The sequence below is a fragment of the Arachis hypogaea genome, chromosome 15 (assembly GCF_003086295.3).
Source record: "Arachis hypogaea cultivar Tifrunner chromosome 15, arahy.Tifrunner.gnm2.J5K5, whole genome shotgun sequence".
In the NCBI taxonomy this organism is placed as follows: Eukaryota; Viridiplantae; Streptophyta; class Magnoliopsida; order Fabales; family Fabaceae; genus Arachis; species Arachis hypogaea.
This window is the reverse complement of record NC_092050.1, coordinates 82,344,297-82,352,396: the sequence shown is the minus strand read 5'-3', so window position 1 is coordinate 82,352,396 and position 8,100 is coordinate 82,344,297. Positions and strand designations below refer to the sequence as shown.

Below are 8,100 nucleotides of genomic sequence, written 5' to 3'. Positions count from 1 at the left end.
AGGTATTACTTGGACGACCCAGTGCACTTGCTGGTTAGTTGTATCGAAGTTGTGACAATTATGAATTAAGATCAGAGCACCAAGCTTTGGAGCCATTACCAGGATTTGTTCGAGCCTGGAGATCACAATTTCGTGCACCAATCCAGAATCCTTTAATAGGAGAATGGTGAGAGTAGATAAGGGGTTGGATCAAGTTCTACAGGACATATGCCTCCCTAGAACTAAGTGGATAACCAATTCAAAAGGTGTCCCAAACCAACTCAAGAGGGGAGATCTCAAACCAGTTGCAAGAGGCTGGTTGGACTTCATTGGGTGTTCTATATTGCCCACTACCAACCACTCTGAGGTCACTGCCAAAAGAGCAGTGATGATTCATTGTATTATGCTTGGAAAAGAAGTGGAGATTCATCATCTGATTTCTTGTGAGATTTACACAATTGCAAACAAGAACTCCACTGAAGCCAAACTGGCCTACCCAAGCTTAATTTCTCTGCTATGTAAAGATGCTGGGGTGAGGATGGGAGTAAATGAATTCATCCCAATCGAACACCCAATCACCAAGAAGTCAATGGAAGGACAAGTGCAAGACAACTCCATCAAAAGGAGGGCGCAGGAGTTCCTCCCAGAAATTCCTGAAATTGACTACTGGACCTGCCTAGAAGCATCTGTTACCAAGCTGCAAGAAGCTATGGAACAACTTAAGGAAGAACAGTAGAATCAAAACTGCATGCTCTGCAAACTGCTGAAGGAACAGGAGAAGCAGGGGCGTGAGCTACAGGAGCTGAAGTGCCAGAAGCTCTCCCTTGAAGGACCAAGCACCCCACAGATTGAGGGAGCATCCACTCCTCAAAATCAAGGTTGTTGAGTCCTAACTCTGTGATAACCTTTATTATTAAGAGTCATTTATTCTTCTGCTTTTAATTTTCTGTCTTCTATTATTATGGGTCTGCGCTTATATTTATTTTTGAGTCTTATTTTTATTCCATAATCAATAAAAATTTAAAGTTTATGTCTTAAAGCTATGAATGTCCTATGAATCCATCACCTTTCTTAAATAAAAAGTATTTTTAATTGAAAAAGAAAAAGAAGTACATGAATTTTGAATTTTAAAACAGTTTAATTATTTTGATGTGGTGGCAATACTATTGTTTTCTGAATTAATGCTTGAATAGTGCATATTTTTGAAGTTGATTGTTTATGAATGTTAAAATTGTTGGCTCTTGAAAGAATGATGGAAAAAGGAGAAATGTTATCTGATGACCTGAAAAATCATAAAATTGATTCTTAAAGCAAGAAAAAGCAGTGAAAAGCTTGCAAAAAAAAAAGGGGAGAGGAGAAAAAAAAGAAAAAAAGAGAAAAGAAAAAGAAAGAAAAAGAAAAGCAAGCAGAAAAAACCAATACCCCTTTAAACCAAAAGGCAAGGGTGATAAAAAGGATCCAAGGCTTTGAGCATCAGTGGATAGGAGGGCCCACAGGAATAAAATCCTGGCCTAAGCGGCTAAACCAAGCTGTCCCTAACCATGTGCTTGTGGCGTGAAGGTGTCAAGTGAAAACTTGAGACTGAGCGGTTAAAGTTGAGGTCCAAAGAAAAATGAAGAGTGTGCTTAAGAACCCTGGACACCTCTAATTGGGGACTCTAGCAAAGCTGAGTCACAATCTGAAAAGGTTCACCCAGTTATGTGTCTGTGGCATTTATGTATCTGGTGGTAATACTGGAAAACAAAGTGCTTAGGGCCACAGCCAAGACTCATAAAGTAGCTGTGTTAAAGAATCAACAAACTTAACTAGGGGAATCAATAACACTATCTGGATTCTGTGTTCCTTTAGATGCCAATCATTCTGAACTTCAAGGAATAAAGTGAGATGCCAAAACTGTTCAAAAGCAAAAAGAAAGCCCCGCTCATCTAATTAATACTGATCTTCATAGATATTTTTGGAATTCATTGTATATTCTCTTCTTTTTATCCTATTTGATTTTCAGTTGCTTGGGGACAAGCAACAATTTAAGTTTGGTGTTGTGATGAGCGGATAATTTATACGCTTTTTGGCATTGTTTTTAGTATGTTTTTAGTATATTTTAATTAGTTTTTGTTATATTTTTATTAGTTTTTATTTAAAATTCACTTTTCTGGACTTTACTATGAGTTTGTGTGTTTTTCTGTGATTTCAGGTATTTTCTGGCTAAAATTGAGGGACCTGAGCAAAAATCTGATTCAGAGGCTGAAAAATGATTGCAGATGCTGTTGGATTCTGACCTCCCTACACTCAAAGTGGATTTTCTGGAGCTACAGAAGCTCAATTGGCGCTCTCTCAATTGCGTTGGAAAGTAGACATCTTGGGCGTTCCAGTAATTTATAATAGTTCATACTTTGCCAGAGATTTGATGGCCCAAATAGGCGTTCCAAGTCAGCTCAAGAATTCTGGCATTTAACGCCGGAACTGGCATAAAAACTGGAGTTAAATGCCCAAACTGGCACAAAAGCTGGCGTTTAACTCCAAGAAAAGTCTCTACACATGAAAGCTTCAATGCTCAGTCCAAGCACACACCAAGTGGGCCCCAGAAGTGGATTTTTACACTAAACATCCTAGCTTACTCATTTTCTGTAACCCTAGGTCACCAGTTCACTATAAAAACTACTTTTAGTGATTCATCTTGTACCTCATGACACTTTACACGTTTCATATTGTATTCTCTACGGCATGAGTCTCTAAACCCCATTGTTGGGGGTGAGGAGCTCTGCTGTTATTCATGAATTAATGCAATTACTATTGTTTTCCATTCTATCACGCTTGCTTCTATTCTAAGATATTCATTCGCACCTCAACCTGATGAATGTGATGATCCGTGACACTCATCATCATTCTCACCTATGAATGCATACCTGACAACCACCTCCGTTCTACCTTAGATTGAATGTATATCTCTTAGCCTCATGATTCAGATCAGAGTCTTCGTGGTATAAGCTAGAATTATTGGCGGCCATTCCTGAGATCCGGAACGTCTAAACCTTGTATGTGGTATTCTGAGTAGGATCTGGGAAGGGATGGCTGTGACGAGCTTCAAACTAGCGATTGTTGGGCGTGTGACAGACGCAAAAGGATCAATGGATCCTATTCCAGCATGATCGAGAACCGACAGATGATTAGCCGTGCGGTGACAGCACATTTGGAACGTTTTCACTAAGAGGACGGGAAGTAGCCATTGACAACGGTGATGCCCAACATAAAGCTTGCCATGGAAGGAGCCTTGCGTGCATGAAGAAGAAGATAGTAGGAAAGCAGAGATTCAGAAGACAAAGCATCTCCAAAGCCTCAACCTATTCTTCATTACTGCATAACAAGTATTTATTTCATGTTCTTTTACTTTTTACAATTAAATCTGAGAATTATTGATATCCTGACTAAGAGTTACAAGATAACCATAGCTTGCTTCAAGCCGACAATCTCCGTGGGATCGACCCTTACTCACGTAAGGTATTACTTGGACGACCCAGTGCACTTGCTGGTTAGTTGTGCGGAGTTGCAAAAGTGTGATTGTAATTTCGTGCACCAGCATGCAAAACACCCTTAGAATGCATGTCTGGTGTTAAACGCCAGCTTGCTGCTTGTTTCTGACATTTAACGCAAGCGTTTCTCCCATTCTTGGCGTTAAACGCCAATTCCATGCTCTGTTCTGGCGTTAAACGCCAATCTGGTGCTTGTTTTGGCGTTTAACGCCAGCTTGATGCTTCTTTCTGGCGTTAAACATCAGTTTGATGCTTCTTACTGGCGTTTAAACGCCAGTAAGCTCTTCCTCCAGGGTGAGCTATTTTTAATGCTGTTTTTCATTCTGTTTTTGATTTTTCAGTAGTTTTTGTGACTTCACATGATCATCAACCTAAAGAAAACATAAAATAGCAATAAAAAATAAATAGATATAATTAAATAGCATTGGGTTGCCTCCCAACAAGCGCTTCTTTAATGTCAACAGCTTGACAGTGAGCTCTCATGGAGCCTCACAGAAAATTAGAGGAATGTTGGGGCCTCTTAACACCGAACTTAGAGTTTGGTTGTGGCTTCCCAATACCAAACTTAGAGTTTGAATGTGGAGGTTTTGTTTGACTCTGTATTGAGAGAAGCTTTTCATGCTTCCTCTCCATGGTTATAGAAGGAGAACCTTGAGTCTTAAATACAAGGTAGCCCTCATTCAACTGAAAGACCAACTCTCCTCTGTCAACATTAATCACAGCTTTTGCTGTGGCTAGAAAGGGTCTACCAAGGATGATGGATTCATCCTCATCCTTCCCAGTATCTAGGATTATGAAATCCGCAAGGATGTAAAGGCCTTCAACCTTTACTAACACGTCCTCTACTAGTCCATAGGCCTGTTTCATTGATTTGTCTGCCATCTCTAATGAGATTCTTGCAGCTTGTACCTCAAAGATTCCCAGTTTCTCCATTACAGAGAGTGGCATGAGATTTATCCCTGACCCAAGGTCACACAGAGCTTTCTCAAAGGTCATGGTGCCTATGGTACAAGGTATGAAGAACTTCTCGGGATCCGATTTCTTCTGAGGCAATGTCTGCCTCATTAGTGTACTCAGTTCATTGGTGAGCAAGGGGGGTTCATCCTCCCAAGTCTCATTACCAAATAAACTGGCATTCAACTTCATGATTGCTCTTAGATACTTAGCAACTTGCTCTGCAATGGTGTCTTCATCCTCTTCAGAGGAAGAGTATTCATCAGAGCTCATGAATGGCAGAAGGAGGTCCAATGGAATCTCTAGGGTCTCTGTATGAGCCTCAGAATCCTTTGGTTCCTCAAAAAGGAACTCCTTCCTGTCCAGAGGACGTCCCAAGAAGTCTTCCTCACTGGGATTCACGTCCTCCTCCTCCTCTGGGCATTCGGCCACACCAAGTAAGGTTATGGCCTTGCACTCTCTCTTGGGATTTTCTTCTGTATTGCTTGGGAGAGTACTGGGAGGAGTTTCAGTAATCTTCTTACTCAGCTGACCCACTTGTGCCTCCAAATTTCTAATGGAGGACCTTGTTTCATTCATGAAATTTAGTATGGTTTTGGATAGATCAGAGACTATAGTTGTCAGGCCATAATGGCTCTGTTCAGAATTCTCTGTCTGTTGCTGAGAAGGTGATGGAAAAGGCTTGCTATTGCTAAACCTATTTCTTCGACCATTATTATTGAAGCCTTGTTCAGGCTTCTGTTGATCCTTCCATGAGAGATTAGGATGATTTCTCCATGAAGGATTATAGGTGTTTCCATAGGGTTATCCCATGTAATTCACCTCTACTATTGCAGGGTTCTCAGGATCATAAGCTTCTTCTTCAGAAGATGCCTCTTTAGTACTGTTGGATGCAGCTTGCAATCCATTCAGACTCTGAGAAATCATATTCACTTGCTGAGTCTATATTTTATTCTGAGTCAATATGGCATTCAGAGTATCAATTTCAAGAACTCCCTTCTTCTGAGGCGTCCCATTGTTAACAGGATTCCTCTCGGAGGTGTACATGAACTGGTTATTTGCAACCATTTCAATGAGTTCCTGAGCTTCTGCAAGGGTTTTCACGTGAAGAGATCCTCCTGCAGAATGGTCCAATGACATTTTTGACAACTCAGACAGACCATCATAGAATATACTTATGATACTCCATTCTGGAAGCATGTCAGTAGGACACCTTTTGATCAGTTGCTTATATCTTTCCCAAGCTTCATAGAGGGACTCTCCTTCCTTCTGTCTGAAGGTTTAGATTTCCACTCTAAGCTTGCTCATCATTTGAGGAGAAAAGAATTTGGCCAGGAAAGCACTGACCAGCTTATCCCAAGAGTTCAGGCTTTCCTTAGGTTGTGAATCCAACCATGTTTTAGCTCTATCTCTTACAGCAAAAGGGAAAAGCATAAGCCTGTAGACCTCGGGATCAACTCCATTGGTCTTGACAGTGTCACAGATTTGCAAGAATTCAGCTAAAAACTGATGAGGATCTTCCATTGGAAGTCTATGAAACTTGCAATTCTGCTGCATTAGAGAAACCAATTGAGGCTTAAGCTCAAAATTGTTTGCTCAAATTGCAGGAATTGAGATGCTTCTTCCATTGAAGTTAGAAGAAGGTGCAATAAAGTCACCAAGCATCTTCCTTGCATCTCTACCATTGTTATTAGGTTCAGCCATGTCTCATTCTCTTTCGAAAATTTCTGTCAGGTCCTCTCTAGAGGGTTGTGCTTTAGCTTCTCTTAGTTTCCTTTTCAGAGTCCTTTCAGGTTCAGGGTCAGCTTCAACAAGAATTTTCTTATCCTTGTTCCTGCTCATATAAAAAAGAAGAGAATAGAAAAGAAAATATGGAATCCTCTATGTCACAGTATAGAGATTCCTTTATGTGAGTAGAAGAAGAGAAGAATAGAAGAAGGAGAAGAGAAGAACTCGAACACAGAGGAGAAGAATGGGTTCGAATTTTTGAATGGAAGAGGGGTACTAGTAGATAAATAAATAAATAGAAAGAGATGAGAGGGGGAAGAATTTGAAAATTAAATAAAATGAAATAAAAATATTTTTGTTTTAATTTTGACTATTAGTTATAATTTGAAATTTAAAAAGAAAAATAAAATTAAATCAAATTAAAATTTAAAACAAATAGTTAATTAAAAAATAATTTTGAAAAACTGTATAGGAGTTTTCGAAAATTAGAGAGAGAAAATTAGTTAGGTGGTTTTGAAAAAGATATGATTGAAATAGAAAACTTTTAAAAATAAACCAAAAAGCCAAGTAGTTAATTGAAAAAGATTTGAAAATCAAATTTGAAAGGGTGAGAAGTTAGAAAAGATTTTGAAATTGATTTTAAAAAAGATATGATTGAATTGAAAAAGATATGATTGAAAATCATTTTGAAAAAGATTTGAATTGGAAATTAAAAAGATTTGATTTTGAAAATTGAAATTGATTACTTGACTAACAAGAAACTAAAAGATATGATTCTAAAATTTAAAGATTGAACCTTTTCTTAATAGGTAAGTAACAAACTAAAAAATTTTTTGAATCAATCACATTAATTGTTAGTAAAGATTTTGAAAATGGAATAAAATAAGAAAAATACTTTTGAAAATCAATTTGAATTTTCGAAAATATGAAAGAAAAATGAAAAAGATTTGATTTTTGAAAATGATTTGAAAAAGATAGAATTTTTAAATTGAAAATTTGATTTGACTCATAAGAAACAACTAAATTTTGAAAAATTTTTGAAAAAGTCAACTCAAATATCCGAAATTTATGAGAAGAATAAGGGAAAGATATTTTTTTGATTTTTGAATTTTTAATGAGAAGAGAGAAAAATACAAAAAAAGATACAAGACATAAAAATTATGAATCAAAACAAGAAAAATATGCAAGAACACTTTGAATGTCAAGATGAACATCAAGAACATGTTTTTGAAATTTTTTAAGAAAAGAAAAGCATTCAAGACACCAAACTTAAAAATTTTTTATGTTGAGACACTAACAAATTGAAAATGCATATGAGAAATAAGAAAAGATGCACAACAAGAAAATGCAAAGATCAAAACAAATAAGATCATCAAGAACAACTTGAAGATCATGAAGAACATATGATGAATTTTCGAAAATTAAGAAAAATTTACAAACATGCAATGGACACCAAACTTAAAACTTGACACTAGACTCAAACAAGAAACACAAAATATTTTTGGTTTTTATGATTTTGTAAATTTTTTTTTGATTTTTTGAAAATTAGTTGGAAAAAGAAAAATAAGGATTTCAAAATTTCTAATGAGAATTCCAGGAATCATGCAATGTTAGTCTAAAGCTCCGGTCCAGGAATTAGACATGGCTTACAAGCCAGCCAAGCTTTCAGTGAAAGTTCCGGTCCAAAACACTAGACATGGCCAATGGCCAGCCAAGCTTTAAGATACAAATCAGGTATACAACAGGTGAATTGATGAGAATCAAAAAAGCTCTTGTGATGATGAGTTGAAACCTCGGTCCAAAAGATAAGACATGGCTTCACAGCCAGCCAGACTTCAACAGATCATCATGAAACTCTAGAATTCATTCTTAAAAATTCTGAAGTTATAGAATAATTTATTTTCAAAATTTT

General features: G+C 37.2%; 1 non-coding gene across 1 annotated transcript; it reads left to right on the top strand.

The window, feature by feature from the left end:
- Nucleotides 1-5,654: 5,654 nt before the first annotated feature.
- On the top strand, nt 5,655-5,762 carry LOC112753044 (small nucleolar RNA R71). Its single transcript, XR_003177445.1, has one exon. It is a non-coding gene; the product is annotated as a small nucleolar RNA R71 (small nucleolar RNA).
- Nucleotides 5,763-8,100: the final 2,338 nt, after the last annotated feature.